At 43.4% G+C, this 23,296-nt stretch overlaps 1 pseudogene across 1 annotated transcript; it reads right to left on the minus strand.

Annotated features, from left to right (window-relative positions):
* Positions 1-121: 121 nt before the first annotated feature.
* Positions 122-23,223, minus strand: LOC147376729 (SLAM family member 8-like; annotated as a pseudogene). Its single transcript, XR_015161415.1, has 5 exons — positions 23,220-23,223; positions 5,125-5,501; positions 3,244-3,540; positions 1,469-1,583; positions 122-1,304 (listed from the first exon to the last, which is right to left on the minus strand). The product of XR_015161415.1 is annotated as an SLAM family member 8-like (transcript).
* Between the last annotated feature and the right edge of the window lie 73 nt (positions 23,224-23,296).

The following is a 23,296-nucleotide window of genomic DNA, read 5'->3' on the forward strand; positions in this document are numbered from 1 at the left end:
ATATATAATATAACATATATATGTAAAATATATAAATATTTTCTGAGAGAGCATGGTATATGAAAAAAAAAAGAATAAACCAAGGATGACACTAATGTTTGGTAATGAAAAGAAAAAGAAAGATAGAAATAACATTTATTAAATGGGAGGACTGCATGTATGGGAAGCATGTTAAGAGAGTTCAAGTTTAGACATGTTAGACATCCAAATGGAGATGTCAAATAAGTAGTAAGGTTTAAGATTGAACTAGACACTCTTCCCAGTACACAGACATGTGCACACACACAGCCTAACACAGATTCTTGGCCTGATTGAGGTGCAAAGGAACCTTGGGCTTGGGGGCTCCCATCCATTCATGCTGCCCCATGGATTCCCAACTCAGAATCCAGGACCAATTCTGCCTCTTTTCTCTGTGGCATGATCAAGACTTCTACACAGTCCCTGCCTGGTCTCATGTTCTCAGAAAGACCCATTCCAGCCACAGAGCTGAGGATGGGGGATTAACATGAGCATAGTCAGGAATTTCCTCTTCAAGAAGCTTCAGCAGGAGAAGGGTTAGGAGCAGAGTCCATGAAAGGAAGAATTTTTGTCTGCAGGGGTGAGAATCCTTAGAGGGAGGGTATTTTGGAGAGGAAGTAATAGGACCACCAGTGCCCCAAGAGCTGAAGCCATGAGGGTCAAGGTAGAGCAGACCAAGAGCATCTGGAACTGGAGCAGAAGAGGAGCAGATACCATCTGGAAGAGGCAGGTATCTAAGTGGTCAGGTTCACAGCAAAAATGTACCAGGCTTGTCAATTCTCCTACTTCCTCCAATTAAATTATCTTCATGACATGGCTTGGGTATGGACCTCACCAAAGACACTAGTAAAAGGTTCCTTTTCCTCCAGATATTGTTCAGAAAAACCCTAGTGATGCAAGAAACAGGTTTCCTGAGTCAGCTGAGGGATACAGAAGCCCAGAGGGACTCACATGGAACCAACTCCCATTGACATGCACCGCTTACTAATTCCCTCTAAAAAACCCAGCACTTCACTGTCCTACTAATACATTTTCTTAGTCAATAGTGCATTGTGTGAAAAGAGTTAGAGGCCAGAGGGTTCAGAAGCAGCAGTGATTAGTTGGACAAATCCAGGCAAAGTCAGTGAGGGATCTTGTATATCCCAGTCTTGCCTCTGCTCCCAGTTGTCATCTTGCCCATGCCCTCTCAAGAGCCCTACTGACTCAGCTCTAAATAGTAGATGCCACCAGCATGGTCCTTCTGGTCCTCCCCCAGTCCTGTTTCTGTGCCAAACACACAGTGGAGCCTGAATCCTCATCCATCACGATGAACTCCAGGGCCAGGGTGATACCTGCCATTCCCTCTGCAGAGGGATTCCTTGTGTATCAAGATGCAAAAGAGAGGGACTCTGAGTCCAGTGAGGGAGGGCAGGGATCTGGAGAGGGGGGGAGAAAGGCAACCTGTCTCCACATTCCGGTCTCCTTATTCTTTTTCTTACCACATGTCTTCCAAAGGTACAGTCCACCTCCGAGGATCAACAGCATAGCCATGACAGCACCTAGGATGCCTGTGTGGACCTGTTTCCCTCACACAGAGGGAGTGAAGAATGTTAAGACAAGAGAGAACATGAGATATCCATTGCCAAGTGGAGATAGAGAGAAAGCAGGTGAATAGGTTTAAGGGTCCTGGTTCAGAAGCTGAAGAAGGAGGAGCATGGCAGGTTAATTCAATCAACCAGGTCCTGAGCTCCTGCTTGGTTCCAGGAATACTGAGATGAACATGACATGGTCATCTAGAGGGGAGGACTGAGAAAATACCAAGGTCTGCCAGCCAGAGGGACTGCAGTGCAATCGAGATTTACATCTTATACACAGGACTTTGGGGAGGCCCTCTCAGAAAAAGTAATGCACAACGAGACTTTAGGAAGGAATAGGAGTTTCCCAGGTACAGTTGGATGGGTATTGCATTCCAGGTAGAAGGGGCACCTTGATCAGAAAATGGCTGTTTCAGAAGGGGAGGCCCTGGGAGGTTCCTGCATCCAACTAGGGCAGGCAGGGGGACAGAGTAGGGAGGAGCTGTGGGCAAGGGTGTTCAGAGGGCTCTTGCTGGTCATACTGAGTGTTGAAATTTATCTGACCTTTCAGCCTGTGTCTAGAGACTAACAAACATTGAGGCTAACATTCAGATCTCTCCACCAGCTCACGTGTAGAGGATGGTAGAAAGAGGATGAGACTACATACAGTTATCAGGTCATTCACTGATTTAATAAAACACTGATTGCAAGTAAAGTTTGGATAGAAGTTGTTTTTTGTCCAAGAATTCAAAGGAGGACAAAACGTGGCTCTCAAGATATTCCTGTCTATGGAGGAGAGAAATGCATAAACAAAACACTACTACCCTTTGTGGGGGTGACTAAGGAAAGGTCCTTAAAGGAGGTGATGCTAGAGGGCAGGATGGCTAAACCAGTGCAGGGCTCTGTGCAAAAACAATCAGAAACGTTTATAAAAAGTTATTAAAATTTCTATACATCAGTGTCTCTTTTGCTGTCTCGTATACAGAGTTATTGTTACCATCTTTCTAAATTCCATATATATGCGTTAGTATACTGTATTTATGTTTTTCCTTCTGGCTTACTTCAAGACAACACATAAAATACTAAATGAATATTGGGCCACTTGTTAGGGTAGGGCCACGGGTGTATGCATGTTCACATGATCACAAGTCTGCAGTCACTATGGAGAATCCTCATACAAAATAAGACAGAAATCAAAGACACAGGATGAAGAAGGGCTAGTGATAGAGAAACAGCATATCCAGAGTTGAAATACCAGGGCACATTCTATGAACTACAAGCAAGAAATTCACGGTGAAATGTGCAGGACCGTAAACGTGGGCAGAGGCCCATCTAACCCCTGGAGGAATTCTGGAGAGTGAACTCAGTGAAGAGCAGAGAGAAATGATCCAATATTATTTACTTTTCTGAAGACCACGCATGAACAATGAATGGGAGTGGTGAGGGGTATTGTAACCATCTGGCCTTGCAGGGACCAGGGATTTACAGGAAGGCATGGATGTGAAGACATTTAGCAGCAAAAATAATTTGAATGTGTGTCCCAGACTATTGTAAGAAATAACCAGATAAAAGGCATTGCTATTACAACAATGGGGAGAAAAGCCCTGAACATCAAGGACTCAGTGTTACCTGAGCTCTCAGGGTACCCGTCCTCTCTGGAAGGTACACTCACCATGGGCACATACTTCTTCAAGGTCTAAGGTGGCAGTTTTCTGGTCCACCTGGTTGCTGACCACACAGGTCAAGCTGACACTGGGCTGGCTTAGGAGCAGGCTTACAGACAGAGTCCAGGAGTTGGAGGGTTGTCCCCATGTTGCTCTCTGCTCCAGCTCCCTGAGCAGGCCCTTGCTCTCCCAGGTCACCTTCAGATCCTCTGTGTCACCTGAGGCTGTGCCCTCCAGGGTGGCATTGCACCAGTCTGGTGTGATGGATGCGGACTTGACCAGGATCTGTGGAAGGGGCACAGGATCTGGGAGAAAATGGACAAAAGAATGGAGTTCACATGATTGGAAAATATTCCAGTATGCATATTCTCATCTATTATCTCATTGAAACTATGCCATCATCCCTTAAGTGTGTTTTACGGGTAAAACACAATTTGCCCAATACTTAATATATAGCAAGTGACAATAAACAGAGAGCTAATGAGTTAAGCCCTATGTGGTTTCACTAGACGGAAAAGCCTTAAAAATTTCCAATAAGAAAATAAAGCCTGGGTCCCACCTCTATGAGGCCCATTATTTCTGAGAAAATGAGGTTTCTCCTGGAAGGGAGGAAGTCTGGAACACAGGGTCATTCCTGGATCAGGACCTTGTCCTCTTCTTCTGCTGAGACAGTGCCTGGGATTGCATAGCCTCTAGAGAATAAGGACACTATCCAGTGCTGAGAGCCCAGAGAAAGGCCCTGTGCTCCCAGTAGTGGACACACAGTTGCTGGAGATGCAGTGGTACCAACTAGGATGATGACTCTGAGTCTGGTTGGAACATGCCACTGAACTTGAGAATTGACACACTGATAAGCTGGTCACAGAAATCACATCGGGGCCTAAAGCTTAAAGAGCTGCTGTCTCACAGCAGATACTTTCCATTCAGGCAGGGACTTCAGGGAAATAAGTATTGGCTAAGCGAGGTTCTTTGTAAATGTTGCAGTGTAATCTTTCTCCTCCATCTACCGAGGCTTCTAGGGCTGGATTTGTAGACTCTTTGTGAGTGAGACTGGTGCTGAGTAACAGGAGAGGAGGCACTGACTACACTTGGATTTCAGAACTGCAGTAGGTGAATAATTGACCTCAAATATGTCCATGTGCAATCTTCAGAACCTGTGACTATGTTAGGTTACATGGCAAAGTGGAATTAAGGTAGCAGAGGGAACTGAGGCTGCTAATAAGCTGACCTTAAAATAAGAAGATTGTTGATTACCTGGATGGGCCCGGTGTAAGGACCAATTTAAAGAAAAGGGTCCTTAAATGTGGAAGAAGGAAGAAGCAGAGGAATCAGAGGGATAAGAATGTGAGAAGAATTGGTCCCATTATTGCAGGCATTGAAGGTGTCGGAAGGTGGTCATGAGCCAAGTAATGTAAGCAACCACTAGGATGTGGAAAATACAAGTAAATGAATCTTCTGGAACCTCTAGAAAACAATACAGCCCTGTCAAAACCTTGTCTGTGGCCCAGTGAGACCCAGTGTCTGAGTTGTGATCTACAGCCCAGTAAGATGATAAATACATGTGTGATAAGCTTCTAAATGATAGCAGCAATAGACAACTAATGCACACATTTAAGTAAATCTAGGCCTATAAAGAATAATAATTGCTATGGCAATATCATTTCCCCAAATATCCATTCTCCTCTTCCAAAATACTTAGGTGGCTTTATCCGTGGTGTGGATCACAACTCTGTTTATCATTTGCAGTAAATCCACTTACCCTAATTTCAAAGGAGAAAAAAGAGTCTGAAGGCTGGTGTCTGGAACTAATTCTGAAAATTGGTGCATATGTGACACTTCTACCACAAAAGGAGGGAAGCCATGCGGTGGGGTGAGGAGGTGTCACTTACCATAGACAGTGAGGTGAAAACCTGGGTAAGATCTATTCCTCCCTGGAAGCTGGCTCGAGCCCGATACTGCCCACTGTCCTCTTGGGTCAGGTTCTCAATCCTCAAGGACATCTCACTGGGCACATAGACCCTCTGTTGGTACTTGTGCTGGAGGCTGACCCAGGTGGGAGTGTCTGCCCAACAGCAGACTCGCAGCAGGACTCTGTAGTTTGACTCAGGGCCAAAGCCCCATGAGACCTCCTCTGGTTCAGCTTCTTGCTTCTTGATCACATGAATCAACACAAAACCTCCTCAGATCCCCTGAAGAGGAACAAATTCAGAATCCTGAACTTCAGAACCGTGTGCTCCAGAACTCCTGGCACCAGTGCTGTAGACACCTAGGGCAATGGAAACAGAACATGCAACTTTTTGCTTAGTAACAATAAAGGAGAAAAAGATACACCCCATCTTTTAAACAAATTTATATAGTATACACTTTTAATTCTAGGCAGGCAGGCTAGTACAATGAATTTCAAACAATGTCTGATATCCAATTTTGGTTCTTGTTTTTGTTCAGTTGCTAAGTCATGTCCAGCTTTGCAAACACATGACTGCAGCATGCCAGGCTTCCCGGACCTTCACTATCTCCTGGAGATTGCGCAAACTCATGCCCATTGAGTCAGTGATGCCATCCAACCATCTTATCCTTTGTCCCTCCCTTCTTCTCTTGCCCTCAATCTTTCCCAGCAGTAGGGTCTTTTCCAATAGGTTGGTTCTTTGCATCAGCTGGCCAGAGTACTGGAGCTTCAGGATAGATATCCTTTAGGATTGACTGGTTTGACTCTCTGCTGTCCAAGGGACTTCTTGGACAAGAGTCTTCTCCAGTACCACAATTCTAAGCCATCAGTTCTTCGGTGCTTAGTCTTCTTTACAGCCCAACTCTCAGATCTGTACATGACTACTGGAAAAGCCTAACTTTGACTATACATTTCTTTGTTGGCAAATAAATGTCTCTGCTTTTTAATATGCTGTCTAGGTTTGTCATAGCTTCTCTTCCAAGGAGCATGTATCTTTTAATTTTATGGCTGCAGTCACCATCTGCCATGATTTTGGAGCTCATGAAAGTAAAATCTGTCACTGTTTCCATTTTTCCCCATCTATTTGCCATGAAATCATGGTACCAGATGCCATGATCTTTGTTTTTTGAATGTTGAGTTCTAGTCTAGTGATCCTTTACTGAGTTTTGCTGTCCCTGCCACCAAGACAGCATATCCCTAGTAAGTCCTGGAGAGGCTGAAGTGGGCCTTGCTCGGTCACTTTCCTGCAGAGCTGTGACAAGGGGGCACATTCCCCTTAGGACCAACATTTCTTGAACTCATTCTCCTACTGAAGACACATGCTTCAAGGCACTGATACCCTTTGTCCTTTCTGGAAACCAGGGTAGGACAAAGCAGGACCAGGGGAAGTGCTACCTTATCCTAAAAGGAAGAGCAACTTGATTCTTTTAGAAGGTCAGGATCCTTCTGGCTTAGTAGTTGCCCTCCAGGAATCCAGTCCTCTCTCCAGTCTGGTAAATTTTTCTGCCTTCCTCTGATGTACTTACCCCCATTCCTGACTCTCACTGAAAGCAGAGAATTGGTCATGGCAGTGTTCATAGGCACAAGTATTTCAGATATGTCTTTATATTAATTTAATCACTAACTTGCTTAATTAGGCATGTCCTCTGGGCTCAGACCTTCAGTCCAGTCTCTTCAGGTCACCTCATAGAACTGGGGCCCTCAGCTCCTGCTTAGACCCAGAGCCATAGGCCTTCAAACTTGTATCAATGTGGGCAGTTGTCAGTGTAATGTCCTTTCCTCCTTAGGCTGTCCGAGGGAGTAGTAGATCTTCACTAATCAGCCTCCTGTCTGTCTCATAGCCAGTTCTCCTTGGTCTTTTCCTTCCTTCCTGACACTCCTCTGATACCCCAGGGTAGGCACAGGTCTGGTGCAGACACCATGTTGTCCTGCAGAGCACACACCTTGTAGGCATGAAGGATTCCCCAACACAATACATAGAAGGTCAACTGAGGAAAGCTGGATGGGACTGTGCCACCAGGTCCCTCTACACAAGTCTGCAGAGAATCTCATGGTCATCAAGCCCAAATAAGTCATTGGGCTCAATTGTCAGGAGGTAGCAGAAGTATATTCTATAAGCTCCAAAACCACAGTCCCTTTTATGCCCACAGGACCTTGAGTATTTGGGCATCTTATTTTCTCAGTTGGGAGGAATCTAATCCAGGAATCTGCCCTAGTGGGATGTGCTGGCTGGGAGAAGGGGAAGGTGGCTCCATGGCTAAGGAGATATTCCTCATTTTAGATCTTCTCACTGGAATAGAAGGCACATAAGTTCCCCTGTTTCTCTATTTGTGATGAGTGAGAGCACATTATAGTATATGTTTGCAACACACTGGGGGTTCTCTCCTCCTCCCTAAATCCACCCTACGAGAAGGGACCCCCAACAAAGTGACCTGGTTCCAGAAGCAGATGCCATGCATGTTTCTTGGGACTTCCCTAAGGTAAAGGTGACGGTACAGAGGTTAGGGTGAGGCATGTAAAGTGACCGTTGTCACCAAGTGACACTGTCACTGGGCTCTGAAACCCTCATTATGGGGCAGTTGTGCCTTGGTGTCAGGATGCAGGCAGAGGGAGGGCAGGCATCACAAGTGAGTTGAGCTTGCTCAGGACCTTCTTTAAATCTTCCTTATGGAGATCACAAGAGAGACTTAAGGACCACACAAGGGTCATAATATCCCTGAAAGGAGGGTCTTGGACATGGTGGTTGAAGCTTAGAGAAAAGACCATCCTTATTCTAGGGTCTCATCCAAATGGCAGTCTTGGCCCCAGATACCCTGAAGTCTCAGTGACTGTGGGCGAGATCCCCCTTTCAGTTCATAGTTGGCCACTTCAGTGGCATCTGTCTCACAGACTCTGAACTTTAGGCTACTTTGCCTTGCATATCAATGAACTTCCAGATACACCTGATACCTAACACCTTTCCCCAACATGCTCTCAATGCTCTTCATAGGAGGGCACTTCTAAGCGTCTCAAAACCCTAAGGTCTGGTTCTGAATTCCTTCTTGGACCTTCCTATGTTAACTTTTTATCACCAGGGGAGAGACGTGAAGGATTTAAAATTGGTGATGTCTTGCAAAGTGATTTTTGTGTTTCTTTTTTAATATGTATCTGTCAACATTAATTAATAAAGAAGAAGAAGAAAACAAAACAAAACAAACGTAGTCTCCAGCAGGATTCCCTACAGTGTGTGTGAGGTTGTAGATATAATTACCAGTGTCCCCCAGTAGGAGGGTGTGATATTGAGGATGAGATAAGGGAGAACTTCCTGGGTCAAGTTGTTTCCCCCGGAAAAGACATATCGACACCCTAACCTTTAGCACCTAATGATGTCATTTTAAGTGGAAATAAGGTATGTGCATACACAGTTACGAGGAGGTAGTTAGGGTGGGCCCCAATATGATGTGATTGGTGTCTTTACAAAAAAGGGAAACTGGACACAGCACTGACATGCAAAGGGTATGTAAAGAGACAGAGAGAGAACACCATGTGAAAACAGAGGATTGAAGTGATGCACCTAAAAGTCAAGGAACACAATTGCCAGCCAACACTAGAAGCTAGAAGGAGGCTGGAAGGATCCCATTGTTATGGGCTGAATGTGTGCCCTTCCCCATTTTTATGTGAAGCCTTACCTGCTAGGTAGCTGTGTTTGGAGATGGGGCCTCTTAGGAAGCAATTAGGTTAAATGAGGTCTTAAGAGAAGTTCTCTGACCTGATTAGTGTCCTTGTAAGAAGATATATCAGAGAGCTTCCTCTCTCCCTTCTCGGTTTCTTTCCCCTCCCTCTCCACAGGCGTATTCTGAGAAAGGCCATTCGAGAATAGAGCTAGAAGGTGGCAGTCTACAGCCAGGGAGAGAGCTCTTCCCAGAAACTGATTCAACTGGCACCTTGATCCGGGACTTCTCCGCCACCAGAAGTGTGAGGAAATAAATTTCTGCTGATTAACACCCACCCAGTCTATGTTATCTTGTTATAGCAGCCCAAGCTGACATCATTACAGGTTTCAGAGGGAGCCTGACTCTGACAAATCCTTGCTTTAGACTCCTAGTTAATAGAATTGTGAGACAGTAAGTTCTGTTGTTTTTAAGTCACCTAGTATTTGGCATGTTGTTATGGCAACCCTAGGAAGTTATACAGGACCCTTAGGAAGTGTGGAACCCAGGGCTCACAGGTTGGCCCTTTCAGGCCTGCAAACCCCTGAGGTGTTAGCTCTAGAGTGAAACTTACCTGTGTTGTGTCCTAGATCCACCCTTTCCTGAGAGTGATATTTAGCAAGTTCCTATAGTGTCTAAGCCTTGAGTTTCCACATATGAACAACTGGAAAATAATTGAAGGCATTCAGGGGGCTCCAGTGAGGATTGAGTATGAAAATACATAAAAGAAATCAGCAATACATGTTCAGTTCCCATTACTGTATTACTGTTATTAGGACCTACCAGCTGTGGAATTGCCACAATCAGCTGGATTTCACCTGATGCTTGCACCACCAGGGAAAGCGGTAGCCCAGCCCCCTGAACATGATTTCGGTCATTTCAGCAGCTCCGTCAAACACTGAGTGTCTCATAAGCCTCAGGACAAGCCAGCCACGCTGGCAGTTTCAGATTATAACCCCATTCAAGGAAGAGGAGATAGCATTTTAGTTACACTAAGTGACTTTTTAAATCTAAAAATGTAAATGTGTTACACATTCTTTGGTTAAAACAGAGGAGAAATAGAGATTGAAAATGGAGTCTCTCCTCCCTTCCCAGAGGCAGGCACTATCGACAGCTTCCTAGGCATCCATCTAGACTTAATGTGGGTTTTTAAGTACATACATGGAGATACTTCTATCTTCATATACATCGAAGTGTTCCTCATGGGCTGTTCTGCTCTTTTTTTTCTATCAACAACACAAGCAGGAGCCCACTCAGTCTGTACACATAGAAGTGACTCATTTAATGTCTGCATACTACTCACGTGTGACGCTACTTATGGAGAGTTAAGTTGTTTCCCTTTCTCTGGTAGGTTACTTGTAATTATAAAAGTATAATGTGTTTATCAAAAAAAACTATGTGCATTATGGAGTCATTTCAAGTAAAATGTCAAAGTGTGCCTTTTCCCAAAGGTAAGCACTGTTACTGACGTGTATCCTTCTGGGCCTTCATTTCCATTCAGTTCAGTCGATCAGTCGTGTCCAACTATTTGCAACCCCATGAATTGCAGCATGCCAGGCCTTCCTGTCCATCACCAACTCCTGGAGTTCACTCAGACTCACGTCCATCAAGTCAGTGATGCCATCCAGCCATCTCATCCTCTGTCATCCCCTTCTCCTCCTGCCCCCAATCCCTCCCAGAATCAGAGTCTTTTCCAATGAGTCAACTCTTTGCATGAGGTGGCCAAAGTACTGGAGTTTCAGCTTTAGCATCATTCCTTCCAAAGAAATCCCAGGGCTGATCTCCTTCAGAATGGGCTGGTTGGATCTCCTTGCAGTCCAAGGGACTCTCAAGAGTCTTCTCCAACACCATAGTTCAAAAGCATCAATTCTTCGGCGCTCAGCCTTCTTCACAGTCCAACTCTCACATCCATACATGACCACAGGAAAAACCATAGCCTTGACTAGACAGACCTTTGTTGGCAAAGTAATGTCTCTGCTTTTGAATATGCTATCTAGGTTGGTCATAACTTTCCTTCCAAGGAGTAAGCGTCTTTTAATTTCATGGCTGCAATCACCATCTCCAGTGATTTTGGAGCCCCCAGAAATAAAGTCTGACACTGTTTCCACTGTTTCCCAATCTATTTCCCATGAAGTGATGGGACCAGATGCCATGATCTTCGTTTTCTGAATGTTGAGCTTTAAGCCAACTTTTTCACTCTCCACTTTCACCTTCATCAAGTGGCTTTTTAGCCCTCTTCACTTTCTGCCATAAGGGTGGTGTCATCTGCATATCTGAGGTTATTGATATTTCTCCCGGCAATCTTGATTCCAGTTGTGCTTCTTCCAGTCCAGTGTTTCTCATGATGTACCCTGCATATAAGTTAAATAAGCAGGGTGACAATATACAGCCTTGACATACTCCTTTTCGTATTTGGAACCAGTCTGTTGTTCCATGTCCAGTTCTAACTGTTGCTTCCTGACCTGCATATAGGTTTCTCAAGAAGCAGGTCAGGTAGTCTGATATTCCCATATCTTTCAGAATTTTCCACAGTTTATTGTGATCCACACAGTCATAGGCTTTGGCATAGTCAATAAAGCAGAAATAGATGTTTTTCTGGAACTCTCTTGCTTTTTGCATGATCCAGCAGATGTTGGCAATTTGCTCTCTGGTTCATCTGCCTTTTCTAAAACCAGCTTGTACATCTGGAAGTTCACAGTTCATGTATTGCTGAAGCCTGGCTTGGAGAATTTTGAGCATTAATTTACTAGCATGTGAGATGAGTGCAATTGTGTGGTAGTTTGAGCATTCTTTGGCATTGCCTTTCTTTGAGATTGGAATGAAAACTGACCTTTTCCAGTCCTGTGGCCACTGCTGAGTTTTCCAAATTTGCTGACATATTGAGTATAGCACTTTCACAATATCATCTTTCAGGATTTGAAATAGCTCAGCTGGAATTCCATCACCTCTACTAGCTTTGTTCATAGTGATGCTTCCTAAGGACCACTTGACTTCACATTCCAGGATGTCTGGCTCTAGGTGAGTGATCACACCATTGTGATTATCTGGGTCATGAAGATCTTTTTTTGTATCGTTCTTCTGTGTATTCTTGCCACCTCTTCTTAATATCTTCTGCTTCTGTTAGGCCCATAAAATTTATGTCATTTATTGAGCCCATCTTTGCATGAAATGTTCCCTTGGTATCTCTAATTTTCTTGAAGAGATCTCTGGTGTTTCCTATTCTATTGTTTGCCTCTGTTTCTTTGCATTGATTGCTGAGGAAGGCTTTCTCATAAGCGCTTCAGCAAATTGCAACTAGCTCTTTTGTGATATAACCAGGTCACTGTTCTTTTTCCCTTTCTGATTCAGAACCCAGGCTCTGTGAAGAGGGGAGGCAAGGAGGTCCCACTCTCAGGTTGGTGCAAGTCCAGTGTCAGCACTTGAGTGTGGGTTTCTTGAAAGATCTTAGCTCCAATTTTACCTGTGTATGGGGCATCATACCTATTCTCAAGCAAGACAAATAGCTTTTGGCTAAGCTACACATGGCAGCCATTACTGGTTAAGCACACTTGTGCCTGGGCACTTCTAAGGACTTCTCTTACCATCCAGTCACCATCTTCTGGGGTCACTGAACCTCCAGGTGGCTGCATCCAGGCAGAAAAGTTTCATTAAGCACTTCCCCTCTGACAGAAATTTGGTCCCCAAGGACCTGGGGTAAAGTGTTCTGTGGGAATATGAAAGTGATCTTCCCAACCTTGCTTCAGGGGTGCTAATAATTCACCTAAGATACACATCCCTTTAGAAGAACAACCTCAAATTCCAGTCTTACCTGTAGTAATTGAAGTCTATAAACTCTATTCTCTCAATATTCAAAACTTTCAGACCCTTGATGGTACATTGAATTGAAAAATATATGTCAAGAATGATGTAAAATGTGGAATGCAAACGTACTCATTTTTAATAAAAGACTCACCAGTCTGAGGATAAGTGTCAGACCATGAACCTGAGCATCACCTTCTCATGAACAAAGTCCTTCCTCCAAAGCAAGGGTGTTTACTTGGCACAGACTGTGTGGGGGTTAGGAAGTAGCTGTTTTCCTCATGTTTGGGAACTTTCTACCAGACTGGAATTACCTCTCTGGGGATCAAACTGCTGATGACCCTTATCTTGGGGACACATTCTAATTTGCATGGCTCCTGTGTTGACCAATGTCTTTCACATTGTCATTAAAAACCCTCCTTAGATATACAGGTACCATAATATCTTGTTCTGGGGCAAAACTGGGGCTTTTAGACTTGACATAACTTTGTCTGAATCTCATCTTCTTCATTTATTATCAAATAATGGCAGAAATTACCTAACTTATTTGAGCCTGTGGGCTTTCAAAAGAGGGTTGATATCATTGGGCTTCTCTATCATTGGCATAGATAGTAAAGAATCAGTCTGAAAGGCAGGAACCCAGTTAGATTTCTAACTTGGGAAGATTCTCTGGAAAAGGGAATGGCTTTCAACACCAGTATTCTTGCCTGGAGAATTCCATGGACAGAAAAGCTTGGATACAATCCACGGGGTCACAGAGAGTTGGAGATGACTAAGTGACTAACGTTCTGTTTCATATTGTGTAGCTTTAGTACACAGACTCTTATTAATCATGTTAGTGAGATCACTGGCAGATGTTCAGCAAAACACATATTTTATTTTGAATTCCTTTTCTATGAGCTATTTCTTTCATTATGAAAGTGTTTGTTTTCCAGAAATCCAGGAGAATCCTTTCAAGGCACTAAGTTTTCTTTAAAAAAATAAAATGGTCCTGAGGATGGTAAATACTGAAGATAGGCACCTACTAAATTCTTCATCCAACTCACTTCTATATTTTAACATGAGTCACTGTTTCAGTGTTTTGTTGTTGTTATTATTCAGTTGCTAAGTTGTGTCCAATTCTTTGCAGCCCCATGAAGTGCAGCACACCAGGCTTCCCTGTCCTTCACTATCTCCTGGAGAGTGCCCAAACTCATGTCCATTGAGTGAGTTGGTGATGACATCCAACCATTTCATCCTCTGTCACCCCCTTTTACTCCTGCCCTCAATCTTTCTGAGCATTAGGGTCTTTCCAGTGAGTTGGCTCTTCACATCAGATGGCCAAAGTATTGGAACTTCAGCTTCATAATCAGTCCTTCCAGTGAATATTTAGGATTGATTTCCTTTAGGACTGACTGGTTTGATCTCCTTGCTGTCCAAGGAGTGTTCAAGAGTGTTCTCCAGTACCACAATTTGAAAGCATCAGTTTTTTGATACTCAACCTTCTTTATGGTCCACCACTCACATCCGTACATGACTACAGGAAAAACCATAGCTTTTACTATATGGACGTTTGTTGACAACACGATGTCTCTGCTTTTTAATATGCTGTTTAGGTTTGTCATAGCTTTCCTTCCAAGGAGCAAGTGACTTTTAATTTTATGGCTACAGTCGCTGTCTTCAGGGTTTTGTATCCCAAGGAAATAAAATCTGTCACTGCTTCTAATTTTTGCCTTCTATTTGCCATGAAATGATGGAACTTGTTGCTATGATGTTAGTTTTTTGAATGTTGAGTTTCAAGCCAGCTTTTTCACTCTCCTCTTTCACCTTCATCAAGAGGCTCTCTAGTTCACTTCTTACCAGCATCCTGAATCCAAATTCTCTACCTTTGGCTGCCAGGGACCAGAGCAGTCTCAGCTACAATGCTTTATTCTCTCTGTTCCCCACAGAGAGAACCCCAACTCTTGTGAAGTTTCCTTAGGATTTTCTTCCAGAAAAAAGATGAAGCCAATCCAGATGGAGTCCAATCCTCTATAATCCCTTTCTCATTCTTCACTAAGAGCCGTCATTGTCAAGATGGTGCCACTTCACCTTTCAGTAGGTATATCTTTACACTACAAATGGGAACTACTTAATCTATATTTCAGAGGAAAAGACCTCAGGCTTTTCGGACATTTTTAAAAAAGACGTTGAGACATGAGAAAAAAGTCAAAAACTCTTTTGTTATGACCACTAATTCAGAAAGAATTCCCAAAAAGTCACGTGGTTAAAGAACAGGCTTTATTGAGATAATTTACCAAGAGATGTTGGCAAGAAGAGAGGAGTGTGACCCTGGTCCTCTCCTTCTCCCAGAGAAAGGAGTGGCTGGGCCTCCATGATTTGCTGGACACAGAGAGTGGGTCTGTGCTCAGAGGAAGGACCCTGCTCCCAGATTATTCTCCCTCCTTACAGGACAAGGGGTGATGGCAGCCTGGACAGCAAGGGGACGGGCCCTAAGCGTTCAGGTTAGGTGTCAGCAATTTTTAAGGGTTTTCTGGGAGTGCAGGCAGCCCAGTGCTGAGGAGGTGGGGGAAGTGGGACATTTGTAAGCCCTCTGGACCAGGCATAGAACTAAGGACTTCATGGGAAGTTGAGCATGGGTGCCGTCTCTTCTGGGAGGATGGGGAGCCCCTAATGATATCTGGAGTGGTGTCCAGAATATCTAGACTGAGCTCCAGGGACATTTTTGTTTACCTCTGCCCCTGGCCGTCTAGGAGGTGTTAGCAATAGTCAACCAGTGCTCACTAAGTCCATGAATGGTTTGAGAGAAACTTGGCATGTAATCCTCAGCCATTGTCCCCCATCCTGAATCTGTATAGTTGCTGGATCTTGGCTATGCCTGAGCAGGGATGAAGTTGGTACTCGCTTGTTTAGGACTGGATTAGTAGGAGAAGGCTAATTGGGTTTAAGGGCCGCTGTGAACTGGGTGGTTGGTAGTTCTGAGGAACAGAGTTCAATCACACAGGTTCCTCTGAGCCCTGACTGGAGTCAGGAATACCTTCTGGGGAAAATTTAGCTCAGAGGCCAGAGCCCTTTAACTTCAGTGATACCTGCTATAAGAATTCTGTTTGTTTCAGGATGAACTTGAGTCATCTTCATATCCAGCAAACATTTATTCAGCACTCACTCCCTGAAGAGCTGTGGGAAGCCTGAGGACACAAGTGGAAAAGACTGTCCTGGTCTCAGTGTTCCACTTCCTAAGGGAAGCCACAGATCCTGCCCACACCCATAAGGACCAAAGTCTTCATAGGAGGATATATTCTGATGCTCTACTGTGTTTTCCTCATATGAATCTGGCTGTGACACTTGGCTCTGTCCACATTCCCTGGATTCTGCTGGCCGTGGTCTCCTGGCCTCACCCCTAGTCTACTCGACCTGGCTTTGCCTCCCTTCTTGTGGGTCTTCTCCACAGGCCCCCTCTTGGCTGATGGAGTCTTAATCTAGTGGATGGTTTACCAGGAACTCACTGCTGCTGACTCTGATCATCAGTTTTCCCTCAGCTCCTACTGTCTAAATCCATCCTCTTGGGTCCTGGCCACTTGACCCACTATCCCCTCCCCACTTACATCAAAGCTGTGGACACTGATGTGGTTCTACCAGAAGGGACCATGGAGGGAGTCAGTTTCCACCTCTCATTTGCTTCTACTCCATATGCTGAGATCCCACCTTACTTGAACCCCTAGAGATGTGTTAAGAGAGATCTGGGGAGAATTCAGGCAGGCAATGGATTCACTTTCTCCCCTTTCATCTTTCTCTCTTAGACAATCATGTTCCTGATAAATTTTTATGCACAGGAAACTCGATTTTTTTTTCTTTTTAAATTAACTTCAAATCCATTGTTTTGGCCATTTCTCACATCCTTAGAGCACTTATGTGCAGACTCAGGAGCTAGCATCCCACACCACACTGGAAGTCTCCAGCTTATAGGTCCAGTTAGAACTAGAGAAACTGGGAGAGGATGGTTGCTAGATTGATGCAGCATCAATTCAGATGTAAGAACATGTCCCACAAGTTGGTGATTAGGGGCCAAGTCCCTGGACAACATGAGTCCAGATGAGAAGTCAGGGGCGGAGTTCCCATGTAGGAGGGGCCCATGTTCATGACCATTGTGTTGAATGTTACTTTGGGCTATGATATGGAGGCGTGTGAGAGGCAGTACAGTGGGTGTGTGGTGGGAACCACTGGGAATGCGGGACACTTGAGAATATTGTGTCTCACATCTGAGCTCTTGATCCAGATTCTGAGGTGAAACTGCCTCAAAGAAGAGAGTGGTATTCTGCCCCACCCCTTGAGACAGACTTTTATTTTATTTTTTATTTTTTTAAATTTTATTTTATTTTTAAACTTTACATAATTGTATTAGTTTTGCCAAATATCAAAATGAATCCACCACAGGTATACATGTGTTCCCCAAAAGACTTTTAGAAGTAAAGGCAGAAGGCTTGGTGAGGGGAGGACATGGCAGACAGAGTTTTCCTGGGAGTAGAGTTCTTTCCTGGTGGCTTAGATGGTAAAGAATCCTCCTGAAATGTGGGAGACCTGGGTTCAATCCCTGGGTTGCAAGATCCCTTGGAGGAGGGCATGGCAACCCATTCCAGTATTCTTGCCTGGAGAACCCCCATGGACAGAGGAGCATGGCAGGCTACAGTCCACGGTGTTGCAAAGAGTAGAACATGACTGAGTGACTAAGCAGGGTTCTTTCACAGAAGATGCCTGACTCTGGAGAGACTATTTTGGTCCCTGGAAGGGCGACTGATATGAAAGACTAAGAGAAGGCCCCAGCAAGTCCAGCTCCCACAATTAGGTCTCCGTTATCCTTTCATCTTCACTTCGCCTCTGTGAGCTGGTTTTCTTTTCTTTACAGAATAGTCACCCATGTGTCTCAAGTCAGTTTGGAGACAGCCTGAGATGAATAATGCACAGTACTTTGGCACCTGTAGGTCACTTCCTTCCTTGTTCTCATCCTGTACACTCACAACAGGGAACATGCATGCTGGTGTTGGAAGTCGGACCTTCTCCCACACTGTGTGACCCTGAGTACCTCACTCAACCTCTGTGCACCTCAGATTTCTCATGATCTCAGTGAGGATATTAACATGACAGACTTCAACAATGTATTGTAAGGATTAAATAAATAATGTATCACTCGTGCATAACATAAATACTCAACAACTAACTCATATTTTAAAAAATAACATTTATTAGTTCAATTAAAAGAAATTGACACACAAAAAACTAATTATGCCATGTTATCTCTGGCAGATATTTTGTGATTACAATGATTATGTGATAATACACATATGATTAAAATTCAACCTGATGTTTATAGAAAAAAGAAAAAGTATCCTTTGCACCTTTGTTTCCACAGCTACTCTCCTCAAGGATACTCCTCCTTGTTTCTTACAATTAATAGTAACTACTGTATTTTTGCCAAGTCTGTAATTGAATCAATATTTGTATAATCATTATTTTTATGAACTATTTCTGCTTTATTGACTATGCCAAAGCCTTTGACTTTGTGGATCACAATAAACTGTGGAAAATTCTGAAAGAGATGGGAATACCAGACCACCTGAACTGCCTCTTGAGAAACCTGTATGCAGGTCAGGAAGCAACAGTTAGAAATGGACATGGAACAACAGACTGGTTCCAAATAGGAAAAGGAGTACATCAAGACTGTATATTGTCACCCTGATTATTTAACTTCTATACAGAGTACATCATGAGAAACGCTGGGCTGGAAGAAGCACAAGCTGGAATCAAGATTGCTGGGAGAAATATCAATAAACCCAGACATGCAGATGATACCACCCTTATGGCAGAAAGTGAAGAGGAACTAAAAAGCCTTTTTTTTTTTTTTTTTTTTGTATTTTATTCATTTATTTAATTATCTGCTAGGCTCTGAGCTGGGGTTGGGGATACAAGGGTTTTCTAAGTTCATACAAAGTCAATTTAAAGGATATTTAAGAAATCCATTTTTCAGTATGGTAGCCACTATATACGTGTCGCTACTAATCAATTGAAATGTGGCTGGTCTGAATTGAGATGTGCTATAAGTATAAAAGTACATAACAGATTTTGAAGATTTAGTTAAGAAATGTCAAATATTTCATTACTAACTTTATATACTGATGACATGTCAAAATAATAATTTGGACACAATTTAACAAAATATACTTACATAATTTTACCTGTTTCTTTTTATTTTTTTTTTACATAAATATAAATTTATTTATTTTAATTGGAGGTTAATTACTTTACAATATTGTATTGGTTTTGCCATACATCAACATGAATCCGCCACAGGTATACACGTGTTCCCCATCCTGAACCTCCCACCCTCCTCCCTCCCTGTACCATCCCTCTGGGTCATCCCAGTGCACCATCCCCAAGCATCCAGTATCATGCATCTAACCTGGACTGGCGATTCGTTTCATTTGATGAAAGTCAAAGAAGAGAGTGAAAAAGTTGGCTTAAAGCTCAACATTCAGAAAACGAAGATCATGGCATCTGGTCCCTTCACTTCATGGGAAATAGATGGGGAAACAGTGGAGACAGTGTCAGACTTTATTTTGGGGGGCTCCAAATCACTGCAGATGGTGATTGCAGCCATGAAATTAAAAGATGCTTACTCCTTGGAAGGAAAGTTATGACCAACCTAGATAGCATATTCAAAAGCAGAGACATTACTTTGCCAACAAAGGTCCGTCTAGTCAAGGCTATGGTTTTTCCACTAGTCATGTATGGATGTGAGAGTTGGACTGTGAAAAAAGCTGAGCCCCGAAGAATTGATGCTTTCGAACTGTGGTATTGGAGAAGACTCTTGAGGGTCCCTTGGACTGCAAGGAGATCCAACCAGTCCATCCTCAAGGAGATCAGTCCTGGGTGTTCATTGGAAGGAATGATGCTAAAGCTGAAACTCCAGTACTTTGGCCACCTCATGCAAAGAATTGACTCATTGGAAAAGATCTTGATGCTGGGAGGGATTGGGGGCAGAAGGAGAAGGGGACGACAGAGGATGAGATGGCTGGATGGCATCACTGACTCGATGGACATGAGTTTGAGTGAACTCCAGGAGTTGGTGATGGACAGGGAGGCCTGGAGTGCTGTGATTCATGGGTTTGCAAAGAGTCGGACATGACTGAGTGACTGAACTGAACTGAAAGTAAGATTGATCTAAATTTGTCTCCCAATTTCCAAAATGTTATATGAGAAAAACACTGTGTGGGGAGTTCTCGATAGGCAGAACATCATCACTTCCCTCCCTTGAAACCCACACCACACCTGACTTGACTGCAACCTCCTTCCCTATCTTCTCACTGTGTCTTAGTTCAAGCTCCATCCCTTTGGAGGTTCCGATGGAAGCTCAGGAATATCTTCCTAGAAAAATACACATACTTTCCCAATAACACAAGAAAAAATAATCTGAAAATGAAATTGTTCTCAGAAATGTGGATAAGAAAACAAAGCAAGAATTAAAAATTACTACAAGGTCTTACCTCAGGCAGACGATCAAGGTCAAAATCAACAATGATATCAGGTTGGTAATATATACCCCTGAGATGATGAAAATGGCACATTCCCTCTGTGGTCTTCCTTCAAAAAACTCTTAATTGCAGTCAAATCATGAAAGAACCATCAGACAAATTCATATGAGGGACATTCCACAAAATATCAATACTGTACTAGCAAGGGCACAAATTTTAGTTGCAAGATATTTGAAATATGCTATGAGAGAAAATTTAAAGTGTTCTCACAAAAAAACAAAAAAAAATTTAAGGTGAGGGATATGTTAGTTAGATAAAACAAACCACCAAATTATGGTGAAGAAGAAATAGAGAAGAAATCATAAAGATCAGAGTAGAAATAAACAAAATAGAGACTAAAATAGTAGGTCAGTGAAACTAAGAGTGGGTACCCATGGGGGTCAATTCCCAGCATACCTCACCCCCCCAAAATTCTCTTTCCCCTTACTGTCAAATTCTATTCTTGTACAACTATAGTATATAGGTGAGAGATGAAAAGTCTCAACACCAGTTTTCAGAATCTCTTTGCAAACTCTGCATCTAGAAGAATTTGTCTCAAAAGGTTTGGTTATACTCTCCAAGTGTTCGAGGGTTTGTGAAGGATCTGATGATGTACATGAAGGATGATTGGTATGAATTAAGCTGTGTGATGGACTTCCTTAGTAGCTCAGCTGGTAAAATATCAGCCTGCAATGCAGGAGACCCCAGTTTGGTTCCTGGATAGGGAAGATCCCTTGCAGAAGGGATAGGCCACCCACTCCAGTATTCTTGGTCTTCCCTGGTGATAGTAAAGAATCTACCTGCAATGTGGGAGACCTGGGTTCGATCCCTGGGTTGGGAAGATCTCCTGGAGGAAGGCATTCTGGCCTGGAGAATCCCCACTGACAGAGGAGCCTGGTGGGCTACAACCCATGGCGTAGCAAAGAGTCGGACATGATGGAGTGACTAAGCTCAGGACAGCAAACGGTGTGGTGCAGGCAGGAACTATGGGGGATGGAATAAGCTGAGAGGCTCTGGATGCCTTTTATTCTCTGGGATTTTGTATCATTTTGGCAAACAATTTTACCTTACTTTTTTTGGTTGTGAAGTTCAGTTTTTTCTCACGTGGTTTCTCTGAAACTACATGATAATGAATGAGTAACATGCTCTGCAAATATACTAATACCTTTGTTCCCTCCTATCCCAGATCCTGTGTCCCTTCCCCAGATATTGGCCAACTAACAACGATCCATGATACCAAAGTGGTACAATATTACCCTGGAGTTCAGGGCCACAGGGGCCACGGAAGACCTGAAGGTGATCTGGGTGAAGTGCCTCTGCAGGGAACTGGAGCAGAGACTGACACTGGGACCAGCCCCCAACACTTGATACCTGACTGTGAGCCTGCCCCTGAGACAGCCCAACTCCAGCAGCACCCGTGTGGTCAGCAACTAGCTAGATAACAAAACTGTCACCTGAGATATTGGATTCTGGATCCCACCTGGATTCTGTTGGGATCAAGAGAGTGCTCAATAAACTGAGTGTTCTTAGATCCTAGGATACTTTCTCCCTGGGAGATTGGGAGTGGGGTGTGTTGGTGCTCTCCACCTCAGGAAATGTGATTCCCATATTTGTTGCTGGAAGACTCAGAGACAATTGCAGTAGGCACGTCACCCGGGAAACTATGGAAAGGTAGATACATGATGCTCAGTTTGCTCAGTGGGTCTGGGAATCTTTGTTTTTGCAAGCTCTATAGGTGATCTTCTAAGCACCCAGATTTGTGAACAGTTTAAAGGGATTGTCTATTTGGGGTGATCTGACCAAATTTTCACTTTGCCTGTATAGTCTAATCAGGTCCAGAGATGTTTAGGTTGATTCCATTAAAGGTAATGGAGGTTGAAATGAGTGAAGATATTTCAATAAAGATACTGGTATTGAACATAATAGAAAATAAAATGGGGAATCAGAGAAAAGAATACTGTAACTAGATTCCAAGATGATGAGTATCTTGTTAACATATACGTATGTTCCTATCTATCTTTGAGACCTGACTAGTGTGTTGGTCTTTAAAGAACAGCCCAGGCTATATGCACTCTGTCTCATATCCTTGTGATGAGTACTATGGATACAGTAAAGCAAGGAGGAGGGTGACAGATGCCAGGAGGAGGGCACAGTATTAAATAAGATGGTAGGGAAGATGAAATATGTGCAAACACCCTAAGAAAGTGAGGTAATGACATATGCAGATACACAGAAGAAGAGAACTCCAGGTAGAAGAAAAGGGTTTGAGGGAGGATCATGCTTGTTTTGCTGAAGACACAACAAAAAGCCCAGTATCCCAGAGTGGATTAAGGAAAGGATGGAGTGTGGGAGATGAGATCAGATGGTGCAGGGCCTTGCAGGGAAGGTGGGGGTATGGAAGAGTACTGAATTAAAGAGTGATTTAATACAACTTTGAAAGCATCACTCTGGACACAGATTTGCAAATAGTCTGTAAGGTGCCAAAGACAGAAACCAAGAGACTGTGAGGGTATTTCAGTAGCCACACAAGAGATGATGGTCATATTGGATCAGGTAGGTGATGACAAGTAGTTAGTTATATTGTGTGTATGTATATGTGTATATATTTATATCTATCTATCTATATATACATATAAAGACAGTGAAAGTGTTAGCTGTTCAGTAGTCTCTGTCTCTTTGCCACATCATGGACTGAAGACCACCAAGCTCCTCTGTCCATGGGGTTTCCCAGGCAAGAATATTGGAGTGGGTTGCCATTTCCCTCTCCAGGGGATTTTCCCAACCAAGGGATCAAACCTGGGTTTCCTGCATTTAAGTTATATTCTTTACTATCTGAGCCACCAGGGAAATCCATATGTGTGTGTGTGTGTGTGTGTGTGCATAATGTATACTAGACACTCTTCCTAATACACAGACATGTGCACACACACATACAGCCTGACACATTATCCTTGGCTCTATACAAGGTGCAAAGGAAGCCTGAGGCTAGTTATTTTGTGCACTCTCACCCATTCGTGCTACCTCTATGGACTCCCAGCTCAGAATCCAATACCTCTTCTAGCTCTTTTCTCCATGATGTGGTCAA

This window comes from Bos grunniens, chromosome 3, assembly GCF_055505025.1.
Source record: "Bos grunniens cultivar Pamir isolate PY7600 chromosome 3, Bosgru_T2T1.0, whole genome shotgun sequence".
In the NCBI taxonomy this organism is placed as follows: domain Eukaryota; kingdom Metazoa; phylum Chordata; class Mammalia; order Artiodactyla; family Bovidae; genus Bos; species Bos grunniens.